Below are 15,323 nucleotides of genomic sequence, written 5' to 3' on the forward strand. Positions count from 1 at the left end.
ACTTGCTTAAAAACGTTTTTAGTATGTTGTCTAGCTGTTTGCATGATATGTTAATGTTCACCCATTTATGTCTGTATGTTGTATGGTGCATGTGTTATATATGTATATGCCCCGCCAAGCGTTCAAGGTTTTCTCCCGCTCTTTGGTCCCGATTGATGTCAGCCCCTTGCAACATTGTTACCAATCTTCAGTACCGTGACGTCACCTCACCTGTTCCAGTCCTATTGTCCCTATACAACAACCCCACTTTCCCTTGTCCGTATACAGTCTCAATATTCCCTGTGTTCAATTCCCATTGGCTGTATATCGTCCCAGGGTGATCTGAAAAGTCTTGTCTGTATATCGTCCCAGCGGGTCTTGTAATGCATTTTTCCGTTGTCCGTATGTCGTCCGGATACGCTACACTCGCTGGTGACGAGTGATTAATCACTTATCAAACTATCATTTCAAAGTCATATCGACAATGTTTTCTTATTCTACCCAGTGAAACTCCCATGGTTGGTGATTTAGGGGTCAATAAGAATTTGAACCATTTTTATGGCCGAAAATTAAAATAGATGCTTCTGAATACTATAGATTTTGTCACACTTGTCTGATGGTAGGAAAACCCAATCAGAAGGTACCAAAGGCTCATTCGCTAATTTTTCATGCATTTGTCGAACCATTTAGAGGCAAAATGGTAGAGTGTGTCGGTCCCTTGCGTGAAAGCAAGTCAGACAACCAATATTTTTTACATTAATATGTGCGTCAATAATAAAACCATAGTAAAATATTTGATAACGTGTTTCGTACACTTTGTAGCCTTCCCAAATATATCCTGTCTGATCAAGGGTAAAATTTTATTTCTGAAATATTCTAACACGTTATGCATGCATTAGGTATCCAACCAGTTAAGTCTTCTGCCGATCACTCTCAACGTCATGGGGCTTTAGAGAAGATTTCATCAAAGTTTGAAAAATATGATTCATGAAAAGACTAAGATGAATGTATTCATTTGCTATAGTTTGCTCTTAGGGAACCAGTTGAAGAGCTATATGGATTTAGGTCTTTTGAACTAGATTTAGGACATACTGTTCCATTAACACGAAGTTATTGAAAGGGACGTTTCTTTCAAGCGACGATTCCAAGATATAATTTTCTTGCTATTCTCTGCTTCCAAATACAATTTGTCACATACATTTTTTGGTCCAAAATGAAAGTAGGGTGTGACAGAACTAAAAAGGAAAGAAGTTTTCAACCTTGTGATAAAGTTCTGGTTCTTTTGCTCAAACCACAAAGTCCTCTTCAGGATAAGTATTAAAGTCCTTTTACTGTTGTAAAGAAAGTAAGTTACTTAAATTATATCATTAACACTCTTAGAAGGTGAAGGAAACAGAAACAACATTGTTCTCATGTGTTTCTGGTTCTGTCATTTAATGTTTGAAATCATAATGTGGGAAAATATGAAGTCTTTTAATTGCAAGTATCACAAAGACGCTATGGAATTTAATGGTTATTTCATTTTGAGTGCAGTAAGGAGGATGTAATTACATTTATATTCGAAATTGCAGTAAAATTTCGAAATGTGTAATCAAGATTGAGAACCTATGACATGGCTCATGTAATTCGGATTTGCAGAACTAAGAAAGTACATTTTGAGGAAATTCAGGATGTGAAACTGTAAGTATATTTGTTTGCCATTTTTATTATCAGCTAAAGAAGACAGTTTATGCCTTGTCACTTGTATGTTATTTGTAAGGACACTTTCTTGCGTCTGCTGTATAGCTAGCCTAAATCCGAAATATTGTATCAAAAAGTTAACGCGGAATGTACAAAAGCAACTGGTTTGTGGCAGTCCATGAAACATCTGTTTTACTTCATTCAGAAAAAAAATTAATCAACCAAAACGTAAAGCGCCTATTACGCAAGTGTACATGATTTGTTTATAAATCAAAAGTGCTGGCGTCTGCGTCTATTGTTTGTTTACAATATAAAGTAGTTCCTTTACGCACGTTAATGTAATATGACGGTGTGCAATATCGTAAAATACTGAACGATTCTGACAATGTAAAGTTAACGGAGAAAATAATGAGCATATGTTGTATGTTTGTTTAATTTATGTCCATCAGTGAAGATCGGAAGGGTCATTGGTAAACTACATCTTACCGAACTTACTTAGTCCAAGAGTCATAAGAATGGTTCTAAACTAAGTCTCATAAAGAAGTCAAATCAAAAAGTTTAGTAAAATTATGATATGACTGAAAAATTGTTAAAACTACGTTAAAAATCCAAATCACAAACAAACACACGCACACACAAAATAACGAATAATTTATTTCTCTGAGTTACAAAGTGAACATTTAAGGGGAACTTACAGCATTATGAATTAAATCACAAACAATCTTAATTGTTCTATCACAAGTCCAAAAGTAAATGGCTTTCCGAATGAATTCCATTGGTGGATGTTATGATGCACCAACAGTCTTTATATATCACAATCATATAATACAGATTGTCTTTGAACGAATTCAGAATAATCAATAAGTAGTATTTAACCCATAAAATTATCGATCACTTTGTAATTTCAATAAATAATTAAAATAAATAATTCCTCTCAAACTGTATCTGGGTACAACAGTAAATGATTTCACTGAATTAACTTTAAGAAAGGAATGAATAATTGTGTTATCTTTGTTCTGAATATACTAATTTCACTTGACAAAAGAGTCGCTAAAAGGCACAGGATTTATAGGTTGCTGCATTTGTATGGGAAAATATGAACGAGATTTTCGGATGGAATACTGCACGACCTTGATGCTCTTTTTCTTATTCTACCTAAGGCTTAATTACATAAACGAAATACGCTAAAAGAAACAACGTAAATGAAAGTATACCATATTCCAAACTAAATACACCAGCGCAGATTTGTCATTACACAACAACATTATTACTGCGCACATAACTCCGCCCAGATAAATTTGAACTTGTCGCGCGCTTGACAGAAGTTTCGAAAGAAAATGGTTTTATTTTTTGTCTACTTAAAATTGAAATTTGGAGTGATATTGTGTATGAATACCCATTGAACATGTTTTTCGTTTGATCTGGAATGAATAGATTTTGATGTTTTTGTCGATTCTACGAAATTTCGTGATTATGGACTGGATTCATCTGTGCAAATTGTACATGATATACCTCGGATTGAAGCAGCGCGGGAGAAGCGTGTTTACATCTGCATGTGTGTTTGTTCTGTCATTGGTTATTTGAAATCATAATGTGGGGAAAATATGATGTGTTTAAATTGCAATCATAAAAAGACGCTATTGAATTTAATGTTTGTTTCATTTTGAGTGCAGTAAGGAGGATGTAATTGCACTTGGAATATAATCAAAATGACAGTAAAATTTCGAAATGTGTAATCAAGCTTGAGAACTAATGACATGGCTCATGTAATTCGGATTTGCAGAACTAAGAAAGTACATTTCGAGGAAATTTAGAATTTAAAACTGTAAGTATATTTTTTGACATTCTTATTACCAGCTAAAGGAGACAGTTTATGCTTTTATAACTTGCATCTTATTTTTGGTACCAAGCAATTTTATGAAATCTGGTGTCTGTCGCCAAAATCCGAAACACTGTATCAAAAACGTTAACGCTGAATGCAGCAAAGCAACTGGTATGCGGCAGTCCACGAAACGTTTGCTGTTCATTCAGAAACAAATTTAATCAACCAAAAACGCAAAGCGTCTGCTGCACGAGAGTACATGATTTGTTTACAAAGTAGTTCCTAATACATTATTGGGCACACGTGTTCTGCGCTTGAGTGTAATATAAAGGTGTGCAATATCATAAAATACTGAACGATTCTGACAATGTAAAGTTAACGGAGAAAACATTGAGCATTTAATAAGTCGGTCATTTTGAATGGAATATTCTATCCAATGTTAAACATGTTCGTTTCTTGAAAATTCAAAGTTCGTAAATGAGGTTAGGCCTTGAACTCAAATCGAAGCGAACATCATTTTAAAAAGTGACAAAAGTCAGGTAGGCCAGATCTCTACACTCAATCACTGACAAAAGTCAAGCACAGAATATGAATTAAACATACATAACTTACGTATACTATAATTGGTCATTTTATCTATCTGTATGTGACATATCTAATTTAGGTCAGAAGACAATGATTGGTTGTTAAATTTTCTCTTGAATGAGGGAGAAAGTTTCCGACAAGATTCCAGCTTTCTTCTGAATTCCCATGGATTGTTTCAAATCATACGTGATGATGTTCTCTAGAATAAATACTGTTCAAACAACAATAAAAACCTAGCCATGGGCAGATTGTTAGCTGCGAAACTTGCGGACTCTAAACAACCAGTTTGTCAAAGCTTTGTCTTTTTTTGTTTGTTTTGTTGCTTAGTGGGTTTTTGTTTTGCATTGTCACGGATCTCTCTGTGACCTGGTGATACCTATTAATAAAATAGCTAGTGGGATTTCTATTGATTTTTATTGATGTGTGATTGCACTCTACTGGTTAGTTACCCGGAGAACACGGTAACAAACAATTAATACGCCCAAGTGGCGTTTATCATATATTGTTTACATGATAAATGCAAGAAGCTGATATATACTTACTGTGTGGCAAATAAGACTTATAAAATCATGCAAAACAGTCAAAGATTGTTATCGTTGATTACAGGTGCAGCTATATAGTCTATGTATAAAAGAAGAATGATACGGTCATCTATAGTCAAAGATTGTTGTCGTTGATTACAGGTGTAGCGGAACGATAACTGCAATGTACAAATTTTCGGATCTTCACCCCTTTATAATTCGTATTTTCCTTGACAATTTGATAATAAGTGTTTCAAAGTGGTTGCATCAGGCTCAAGTATTATATATAAGAATATCTAACATTTCTGCATATTTAACAGTTTCATATTTTTTTAATGTTCTGCCTTTGACTACACATTGTATTGAGGAGTTTGGCATTAACTGAATTGTAAATTTAAGCCATATATATTGTCATAGTATGTTGTTGATTTAAGTTTTCTCTCAAATAAACTAGTACCTTTTTCACTAATATACTGGCATGTACATGTATGTCGTGTGTGTATGTGTGTTAACTTTTAACGTAGCTTTAACAATTTTAGCCATACTGCTACAAATTCTGCAGTGTGGCAGTTTATAGTGATGGCTTTTAAAATGTTGGTATAAAGCAAGCTACTATATCAGTTCTGTTGGTATATCAATTATGATCAGATATCATCCCGTGATCAGATATCATCCCATTATCAGATATCATCCCATTATCAGATATCCACCCATTGCGCTTTAATGCACACATATAAATAGTGTTTTAACGTTAGGTAACCGGTTCAATAGTCTGTGATGAATTTCCGCTGAGTATTCATTAGCTTAGCAACAAAATATTGATAAAAAATTAATAATCCCAGTTTTCTAAATGAATGAAACATGGTGCAGAATTTTATCGAAATTATCCTCCCTTCCCCCCCTTCATAAATAATCCAATGGCACTTTAATTTATTCTTTCTAATGTAGAACATGCATGGACTATAAGACATCATCGTTAATCCACATCTTACAATTTGTCCTGATTCAATGTTCTTAGTATGATAATGGATTATAAGATGTCATCGTTTGTCCACATCTCAAAATTTGACCTGATTCTATGTTTTTGGTATGATAATGAACTTCAAGATGTCATCGTTAGTTCACATCTCAAAATTTGACGGATTCCATATTCTTGGTATGATAATGAACTTATATCTTAATCAGCCCAAAAATATTCTGATGGTTTGATAGTCATCAGCCAATATATAGTCTGATGGTTTGATATTTATTCCTCGAACAAGGATTACAGATGAATTGTTTCGATTTAATCCCATATTTTGTTTTCTCTACACTATACAGATTTAAATATTTAACATGATTCATCTATTATGTAACGATATTGTACTGAGTATTTCTTTAATTGTTATCTAACTACTCAGGGAGGGAGTGAGCGAGATCCTGATTTATTGTATATAATTCTTAAATTGATTTTTATTGAACGCGACAGTGTTAATATCAGTTCATTTTCTAAATGACCCGAATCATTCTTTTTTATTCTGTAAGCAACTATTAGAGTTATTATCTTGGCCTGAGTCAAGGACATTGTCTTCACCGTGCTCTTTACTCTACTTTCAATAACAGACCTTCTAATTAAAAATATTATTTTATCATCTAAACATTTGTAACCTTCCAGAATGAAATTTACCATTAGGTTATATTCTTTTTATAGAAAATGCTAATTGTATGACCTGAAGTCATTTAGAGGTCTATATTATCTTGTTTATTGGAAAAAAATTATTTATTCGTGCTGTATCATCTAGTGTCCATTGTTTCCTTTGGGTTGGAATTTGTTTATTCAAATTATTTATTCACTTGAAACACAGAGTGCTCGTACAAATAATATTCTTGGAAACAGAGACTTGGATTTAAAGTGAAATTCAAATAAGGATATATTCTTAGATTGTATTATAGCGATTCAACAAAAGTCCGTTGGCACATCGCTATGACCCTGGCCATCACAAGCACATCAACACTTTCAGCGTTTAATTTATTTAGAATGCCACTAAATTTTATTCATAACTTGAATCATAAGGACTTGCATTAGTAATTATAGGATTATTTAGGATTTAATTCGCAATACCGTAAGTTCTTTTCCCATTTTTCACTTGGTACTCTAGGAAAATAAATTATTTATTGAATTTTACAAAACTTGTTGCTTCACACTCATTTCTATTAGTTATTTTAAGATCCCATAAGCTCTCTCTCCCTCTCTCTCTCTCTCTCTCTCTCTCTCCATTATACTTTACGCCATAGTCTTATAAGCTTATAAGCCTGTAATTAATAGGTTAGAGTTTTCTCTCCACTCCACCCACCCCCACTCCCCGCCCTGGTCTTCTTCAGCTGATGATTGTGCTACCAGCACTGTTCCTCTGTCTGTCCATCAGTTAAGGAATTCCATCTACAGCAGTGAAGAAACTGTAAAGATTTGTCAGTGTGATTAGGTACAGCCTGTAATAATATTTTATATCGTCTAGTTATGATCTTTCCTTTAACTTTACCAAGACTTCTTTCCTAACATCCATTCCTTTAACTTTACCAAGACTTCTTTCCGAACAATTATTCCTTTAACTTTATCAAGACTGAGGCAGGTCTGGTTAGACAGAAATCTCTAATTTTTAAAAGAAACAAATAAAACTTAATTTCGCCCTGAGTATTGCACATACTAATATAAAGGACGTGAGGTATTATCGTGAAGGCCGAGAATAAAATAAATATTTAGGATTATTTACATTTGCCATACCACAGGTAGTGGCATAGCATGAATTTCTGCCACCGCTATCCCCAGCCCCTAGGATAGAATCCCATTTCCCCCGACAGGGTAGGATATACGCAACCTATTACAGAAGCCTCCCAGCCAGTGTAGGGACCAAATCCTCTTGGATAGAAGCACACACCCACCCACCCCCGACAGGGGTAGGACAAGAGACCCCTTGGACAAAAGCCAATCATGGGGTGGAAAAAATCCCCCTCCCCAAGGTTACATCTCTTGAGATAAATAATTATATTATGGTTTTGATTGGTTTAATCACGGACTATGCCGCATAGCAATTTTAACATAATTTTAAGAAGAAAATATTTGTTCTAAGTAATATCATTGTTTAAATTGAACCTTATATTATATGCTTGATATTTTTCATCACATAATTCTGCACTTCGGCATATTTAAACAGTAAACTGGTTAAAACTGGAAATGCCCCAGCTGAAGCGTGTAATCGTCTAAATCATTTGCGAACACGCTATACTGAACCAGAATTGCGCAATGAAATGCATTTAAATGTGAAAGTAACAAAATGTATGTTGGAGTACATTTGTACCGGTAACACCTGTCAATAACAAACTAGTAATATGCAATGTACTTTTATTCTTTTGCCGGTACACACCTACCTTTGTTGAAACTATATGGATTTGTATTAAGAACAAGGATGGAGTTAGTTAAGGTATGATGTCAACGATAAAGGAAGCCAGTACACAAGTCCACTACCGGACGGCAGTGTGAACAAGACCCATTGCTGTTCTATGGACTTGATGACTTGTTTACAGGATTTTTGTTTAATTTGTGTTTATTTGTAACACTCCAAGTATAATAAAGAGACCATTCTACATATCGTAAATATAGTAACAATAAATAAATAAAATCAAAATTGAATATATAAACAGGTCTAAAACTGGGCGATGAAAATGCATAATACTGTAATCATGCACTACAAGGTGGCCTTTGTTCTAAGGGGCTTTTGTTCTACCCCTGTTGGGGGAATCTGTCCTACGGGGCTTTTTTCCTGCAATATTCTAGCCCGAAAAGGCAAAAGTTAATTTAGTTTCCGAGTGGGGGGGGGGGGACGTTCCCAGTGAAAAAAAGTTGATTCCTGGGAATTTGGGCGATTACTATGGCATTGTTACCATCTTCACTCCCAATTACAAACTAAGTTTGAATGAAATGAAGTAATAAAACTTGTTAGCATTTTTCCAGTAATTTAGACCTGAATTGTTCTCTATAAAGGAGCATACATTCCTATCATATAACCATGCTATTGTTGCAAAGACAACGGATATCCACTCATTGTGTACACAAGTATTTCTCTTTTTAGATTTAGACGCAAAGGGCAATAAGGGTTGGGACTGAAATAAGATCATGTTAAGTATGTGTGCATGTGTTTGTATATAAAGTTTGCTACCAATTTACCTTAAAATAATTTTCCCCCTTAATATGTCCACGTCATGATAGGTTTCATGCTGACATAATGTTTTATCTGAACGAATCACATGCATAAGCAATTAAATGACAGTTTAATTAATTTCTATTATAAACAGTTATGTTGAAATACGCTTACAGCTGTTGATTACATCTAAGTATTACAATTAATTGTTCAGCTATTGCATGGATTTCACAAGACGGAATAGCGACAGTGTATATAATACTTAAATATAATGCATGGAGTTAGATAGGCTTAAAATTAGGTCAACATACTCCAAGAAATTGTAATTTATCTTTTTTCATGTTCCAACATACTCTAAGGAATTGTAAAGTATATTTTCTAATAAACAGAAAATTAATAAGATAAACTCATTAGTATGATGATAACTTCATATTATGTCCCAAATCCCCTCTTTCGGTTGATCACAACCTTCAGGATACTTTGACCTAAATCACAATGTCATGACAAAACTCTGACTCATATGTGTTCCTGAATAGTTTTATATAAAATTCAGAAATATCGAGGAAATAAACGTCATAATGACTTACGTGACGAACATGCAGTGTATCATGGTGAACTTAAAGGAATGGATTTTAGGAAAGAAGTCTTGATAAAGTTAAAGGAATGGATGTTAGGAAAGAAGTCTTGGTAAAGTTAAAGGAATGGATTTTAGGAAAGAAATCTTGATAAAGTTAAAGGAATGGATGTTAGGAAAGAAGTCTTGGTAAAGTTAAAGTAATGGATGTTAGGAAAGAAGTCTTGGTAAAGTTAAAGTAATGGATGTTAGGAAAGAAGTCTTGGTAAAGTTAAAGGAATGGATTTTAGGAAAGAAATCTTGATAAAGTTAAAGGAATTGATGTTAGGAAAGAAGTCTTGGTAAAGTTAAAGGAATGGATTTAGGAAAGAAGCTTGATAAAGTTAAAGGAATGGATGTTAGGAAAGAAATCTTGATAAAGTTAAAGGAATGGGTGTTAGGAAAGAAGTCTTGGTAAGGTTAAAGGAATGGATTTTAGGAAAGAAGTCTTGGTAAAGTTACAGGAATGGATGTTCGTAAAGAAGTCTTGGTAAAGTTAAAGGAATTGATTTTAGGAAAGAAGTCTTGGTAAAGTTAAAGTAATGGATGTTAGGAAAGAAGTCTCGGTAAAGTTAAAGGAATGGATTTTAGGAAAGAAGTCTTGGTAAAGTTACAGGAATGGATGTTCGTAAAGAAGTCTTGGTAAAGTTAAAGGAATTGATTTTAGGAAAGAAGTCTTGGTAAAGTTCAAGTAATGGATGTTAGGAAAGAAGTCTTGGTAAAGTTAAAGGAATTGATTTTAGGAAAGAAGTCTTTTTAAAGTTAACGGAATGGGTGTTAGGAAAGAAGTCTTGGTAAAGTTAAAGGAATGGACTTTAGGAAAGAAGTCTTGATAAAGTTAAAGGAATGGATTTTAGGAAAGAAATAATAGTTAAGTTAAAGGAATGGGTGTTAGGAAACAGGCTTGGTAAAGTTAAAGAAAGGAATGTTAGGGAAAAAAATAGTTAAGTTAAAGGAATGGGTATTAGGAAAGAAGTCTTGGTAAAGTTAAAGCAATGGATGTTAGGAAAGAAGTCTTGTTAAAGTTAAAGGAATGGATTTTAAGAAAGAAGTCTTGGTAAAGTTAAAGTAATGGATGTTAGGAAAGAAGTCTTGGTAAAGTTAAAGGAATGGATTTTAGGAAAGAAGTCTTGGTAAAGTTACAGGAATGGATGTTCGTAAAGAAGTCTTGGTAAAGTTAAAGGAATTGATTTTAGGAAAGAAGTCTTGGTAAAGTTAAAGGAATTGATTTTAGGAAAGAAGTCTTTTTAAAGTTAACGGAATGGGTGTTAGGAAAGAAGTCTTGGTAAAGTTAAAGGAATGGACTTTAGGAAAGAAGTCTTGATAAAGTTAAAGGAATGGATTTTAGGAAAGAAATAATAGTTAAGTTAAAGGAATGGGTGTTAGGAAACAGGCTTGGTAAAGTTAAAGAAAGGAATGTTAGGAAAAAAAATAGTTAAGTTAAAGGAATGGGTATTAGGAAAGAAGTCTTGGTAAAGTTAAAGGAATGGGTGTTAGGAAAGAAGTCTTGTTAAAGTTAAAGGAATGGATTTTAGGAAAGAAGTCTTGGTACAGTTAAAGGAATGGATGTTCGGAAAGAAGTCTTGATAAAGTTAAAGGAATGGATTTTATGGGAGAAGTCCTGGTAAAGTTAAAGGAAGGAATATTCGGAAAGAAGTCTTGATAAAGTTAAAGGAATGGATGTTCGGAAAGAAGTCTTGGTAAAGTTAAAGGAATGGATGTTAGGAAAGAAGTCTTGGTAAAGTTAAAGTAATGGATGTTAGGAAAGAAGTCTTGGTAAAGTTAAAGGAATGGATTTTAGGAAAGAAATCTTGATAAAGTTAAAGGAATTGATGTTAGGAAAGAAGTCTTGGTAAAGTTAAAGGAATGGATTTTAGGAAAGAAGTCTTGATAAAGTTAAAGGAATGGATGTTAGGAAAGAAATCTTGATAAAGTTAAAGGAATGGGTATTAGGAAAGAAGTCTTGGTAAGGTTAAAGGAATGGATTTTAGGAAAGAAGTCTTGGTAAAGTTACAGGAATGGATGTTCGTAAAGAAGTCTTGGTAAAGTTAAAGGAATTGATTTTAGGAAAGAAGTCTTGGTAAAGTTAAAGTAATGGATGTTAGGAAAGAAGTCTTGGTAAAGTTAAAGGAATGGATTTTAGGAAAGAAGTCTTGGTAAAGTTACAGGAATGGATGTTCGTAAAGAAGTCTTGGTAAAGTTAAAGGAATTGATTTTAGGAAAGAAGTCTTGGTAAAGTTAAAGGAATTGATTTTAGGAAAGAAGTCTTTTTAAAGTTAACGGAATGGGTGTTAGGAAAGAAGTCTTGGTAAAGTTAAAGGAATGGACTTTAGGAAAGAAGTCTTGATAAAGTTAAAGGAATGGATTTTAGGAAAGAAATAGTAGTTAAGTTAAAGGAATGGGTGTTAGGAAACAGGCTTGGTAAAGTTAAAGAAAGGAATGTTAGGAAAAAAAATAGTTAAGTTAAAGGAATGGGTATTAGGAAAGAAGTCTTGGTAAAGTTACAGGAATGGATGTTCGGAAAGAAGTCTAGGTAAAGTTAAAGGAATGGATTTTAGGAAAGAAGTCTTGGTAAAGTTAAAGAAATGGATTTTAGGAAAGAAATAATAGATAAGTTAAAGGAATGGGTGTTAGGAAAGAAGTCTTGGTACAGTTAAAGGAATGGATGTTCGGAAAGAAGTCTTGATAAAGTTAAAGGAATGGATTTTATGGGAGAAGTCCTGGTAAAGTTAAAGGAAGGAATATTCGGAAAGAAGTCTTGATAAAGTTAAAGGAATGGATGTTCGGAAAGAAGTCTTGGTAAAGTTAAAGAAATGGATTTTAGGAAAGAAGTCTTGGTAAAGTTAAAGGAAGGAATGTTAGGAAAGAAGTCCTGATAAAGTTAAAGGAATGAATGTTAGGAAAGAAATAATAGTTAAGTTAAAGGAATGGATTTTAGGAAAGAAGTCTTGGTCAAGTTAAAGGAAGGAATGTTAGGAAAAAAATAATAGTCAAGTTAAAGGAATGGGTGTTAGGAAAGAAGTCTTGGTAAAGTTCAAGGAATGGATTTTAGCAAAGAAGTCTTGGTACAGTTAAAGGAATGGATTTTTGGGAAAGACGTCTTGGTAAAGTTAAAGGAATGGATGCTTAGAAAGAAGGCAAGGTTAAGTTAAAGTAATGGATGAATGGAAAAAGTCGTTTCACAAGTTTGAGAAAAAAGAAGAAGACATAAAGATGGACATTATCTTTCCAAGACAGTAATTAAAAACCGAATTATTCTCCATACAGGCACAGGGCCAGATGAGGGGAGGGGAGCACTTGTCATACCCACTACCCCAGTCTAGTGAGCACTCCTGGTTGCCGTGAATAAACTTACATGTGTTTTAATAAACCATATATAAGTCTAACCCGTCGAATACTTAGCCTAATATAGCTATAATAATTATACACTTATAAAGCACAGTTTAAGGTCTGCCCTCAGGGTGTATTTGTAGATATATAAACCACCACACTCGCACACAGCTGGGTGCGCTGGGCTTCCCAAAGACTTAATAGGGCTATGTAAAGACACACGCATCATATAATCATGCTGTTGTTGCAAGGGCAAAATACATCCACTCATGGTATACCCAAGTATATCTCTTTTTTTAAATTTTGACGCAAGAGACAATAAGGGTTGGAACTACAATAACAGCCTGTACTGCAGGATTGTCTGTACACGTATATAACGTCTTCAACCAATTTATTTTAAATTATTCCCCCCTCCCCCCGTAACAGGTCCACTTCGTAAGAGTTGTCGTGTTGGAATAATTTTTCATATTAAAGAATCGCGTGTATAAATTCTGAAAAGCAGCATATTAACTCGTATTATAAACAATTCCATTCACGTAAGTTTTAGTTGTTCTACTATTGTGTAGACTCTATAAGACAACTGGCGACAGTGCATGGAATACGTATGCGTAATGCAAGGAATTAGATAGATTGAAATTAGTTCAACATACTCCAATGAATTGAAGATTATATTTTATATTTTATAATAACTGGATATAGGTAAGATAACTGTTGCCCCGGTAAACAGAAAATCAAGAGAACCCTCATTAAAAGAATTTACATCGATTCTACTGCGTATGGTCTAAAGCCCTTCTCTCGGTTAATGACAAACCCCGCTTTTCTTTGACTTAGTTCACACTATAATGACACAAATCTGAGTCCTACAAGGTTATGAATCGTTTCAAATAACACTCAGAAGTATCTGAGGAATTTACTTATAATAATTTGTATGATGTACATTCAATGTACCATAGTCAAGTTAAAAACATCGTTGTTAGGAAAGATAGTTTCGCAAGACACATCTTAGAAACGATCAAAAGGCATAAATTCAAATGTTGTCCTTCATCTTCCACATGATAGCTGTCAGTAATACAAACCAAAACACAATCACGCCACATATAAGAACTTAATATGTTCTATTGGTAAGGAATCGTGATGTATGTTAGTAGTGAAGGGGGGCACCCTACGGACAATGGGAATTAGCATTACAGGGACCCCTGGGTCACTCTACGGACAATGGAAATTTAACATGGAGAAAAATCGTGGGTCACTCTACGGACAAGGGGAATTAACATGGAGAAAATCGTGGGTCACTCTACGGACAAGGGGAATTTAACATGGCAATAAATCGTGGGTCACTCTACGGACAAGGGGAATTTAACATGGGATTTTTTTTTAAAAATTTTTTTTAAATTTAAATTTAAATTTAGGCAATTCAAAGACTATCTCTTTTCGAGAAATATGGCTGGCCCTGAAAAGGGCCTTTGGGTTTTCTTCTTCTTCTAATTTCTTCTTTTTCTCCACCAACTTCTTATTTTATCTCCAACACTCTTTCTCTTCTTTTTTTTCTCCTTCTCTTCTTTCTTCTCTTCCTCCTCTTCTTTCTTCCTCTTCTCATTTTCCTCTTCTTTTTCAATTTTTTCGTTCCATGTTCTTATTCTTATCTTTTCCTCTTCATCCTCCTTCTCCTCCTTGATCTCTTTCATAACACCACTAATCTTGTCCTTTGCTTTCCTTAAATTGTTAATTTCCATCTTTACACGATGGGGACTATAGGAATAATGGTCTTCAACGAGTCTTATTAGCATCTGTTCCATTATTCCTAAGTTGTCTAAAACGTCTTGCAAGGTTTGTAATTTGTCCATTTGGTTTGACGCCATCTTCTTTGTATTCTTTGCAGAATGGTTTGAACGACGAATACTGTGGGTTCTTATACGAAAAGCGCGAACGTGAAGGAAAACATCCCCCTAAAACATAAAATGGATCTTACCTAGATCATGACCCAACAACGCGCGTACGTGAAGGAAAACATCCCCCCTACTTTCTCATTTCATATAATATAACCCTAACTATACTCTCCACATTTGCTAAGAAACCCATAATCTACTATTCACACAAACTTACCTGAGCTCTTACTAACACACAAACACATACACTTATACTATTAATAAAGAGTTAGTGTTTATTTTCACACTACTCTACCTACGCACATTGGCAAATTAATAGTTATTTCTTTTCTAGAGTATTGGGTAGCCCTGAAAAGGGCTGTTTTTTTTAAACTCCAGATGCACCTATCTAATGGTTGCACCTTCCTGGCCTGGCGCCGCACACGCATCTTCTTCCCCAGTCTTCTTTCACCTTTCTTCTGGGGAGCGCAGAGGGAGGATGGTTCGCTTCAGCACCCCAATCCTCTGTTTCAGGAATATTAAATGACATCCTCTCTTCTCTTTTCTTTTCCTCTTCTTCCCTCTGTCTTCTCTCCTCTTCTTCCTTCTTTATTCTTGCTTCTTCTACTATAGCCTCCGCTGATAGTTCGTTTACTATCCGCCTGGCATATTCCAGGTGCATCTGGAGTTCTAACAGTTTCACTATTCTGCTAGTCATTCTTCTGGCTGTGTTGATCAATCAACAAGGGTAGC

Source organism: Sinohyriopsis cumingii, chromosome 19, assembly GCF_028554795.1.
Source record: "Sinohyriopsis cumingii isolate HCF-2022 chromosome 19, ASM2855479v2, whole genome shotgun sequence".
Lineage (NCBI taxonomy): Eukaryota > Metazoa > Mollusca > Bivalvia > Unionida > Unionidae > Sinohyriopsis > Sinohyriopsis cumingii.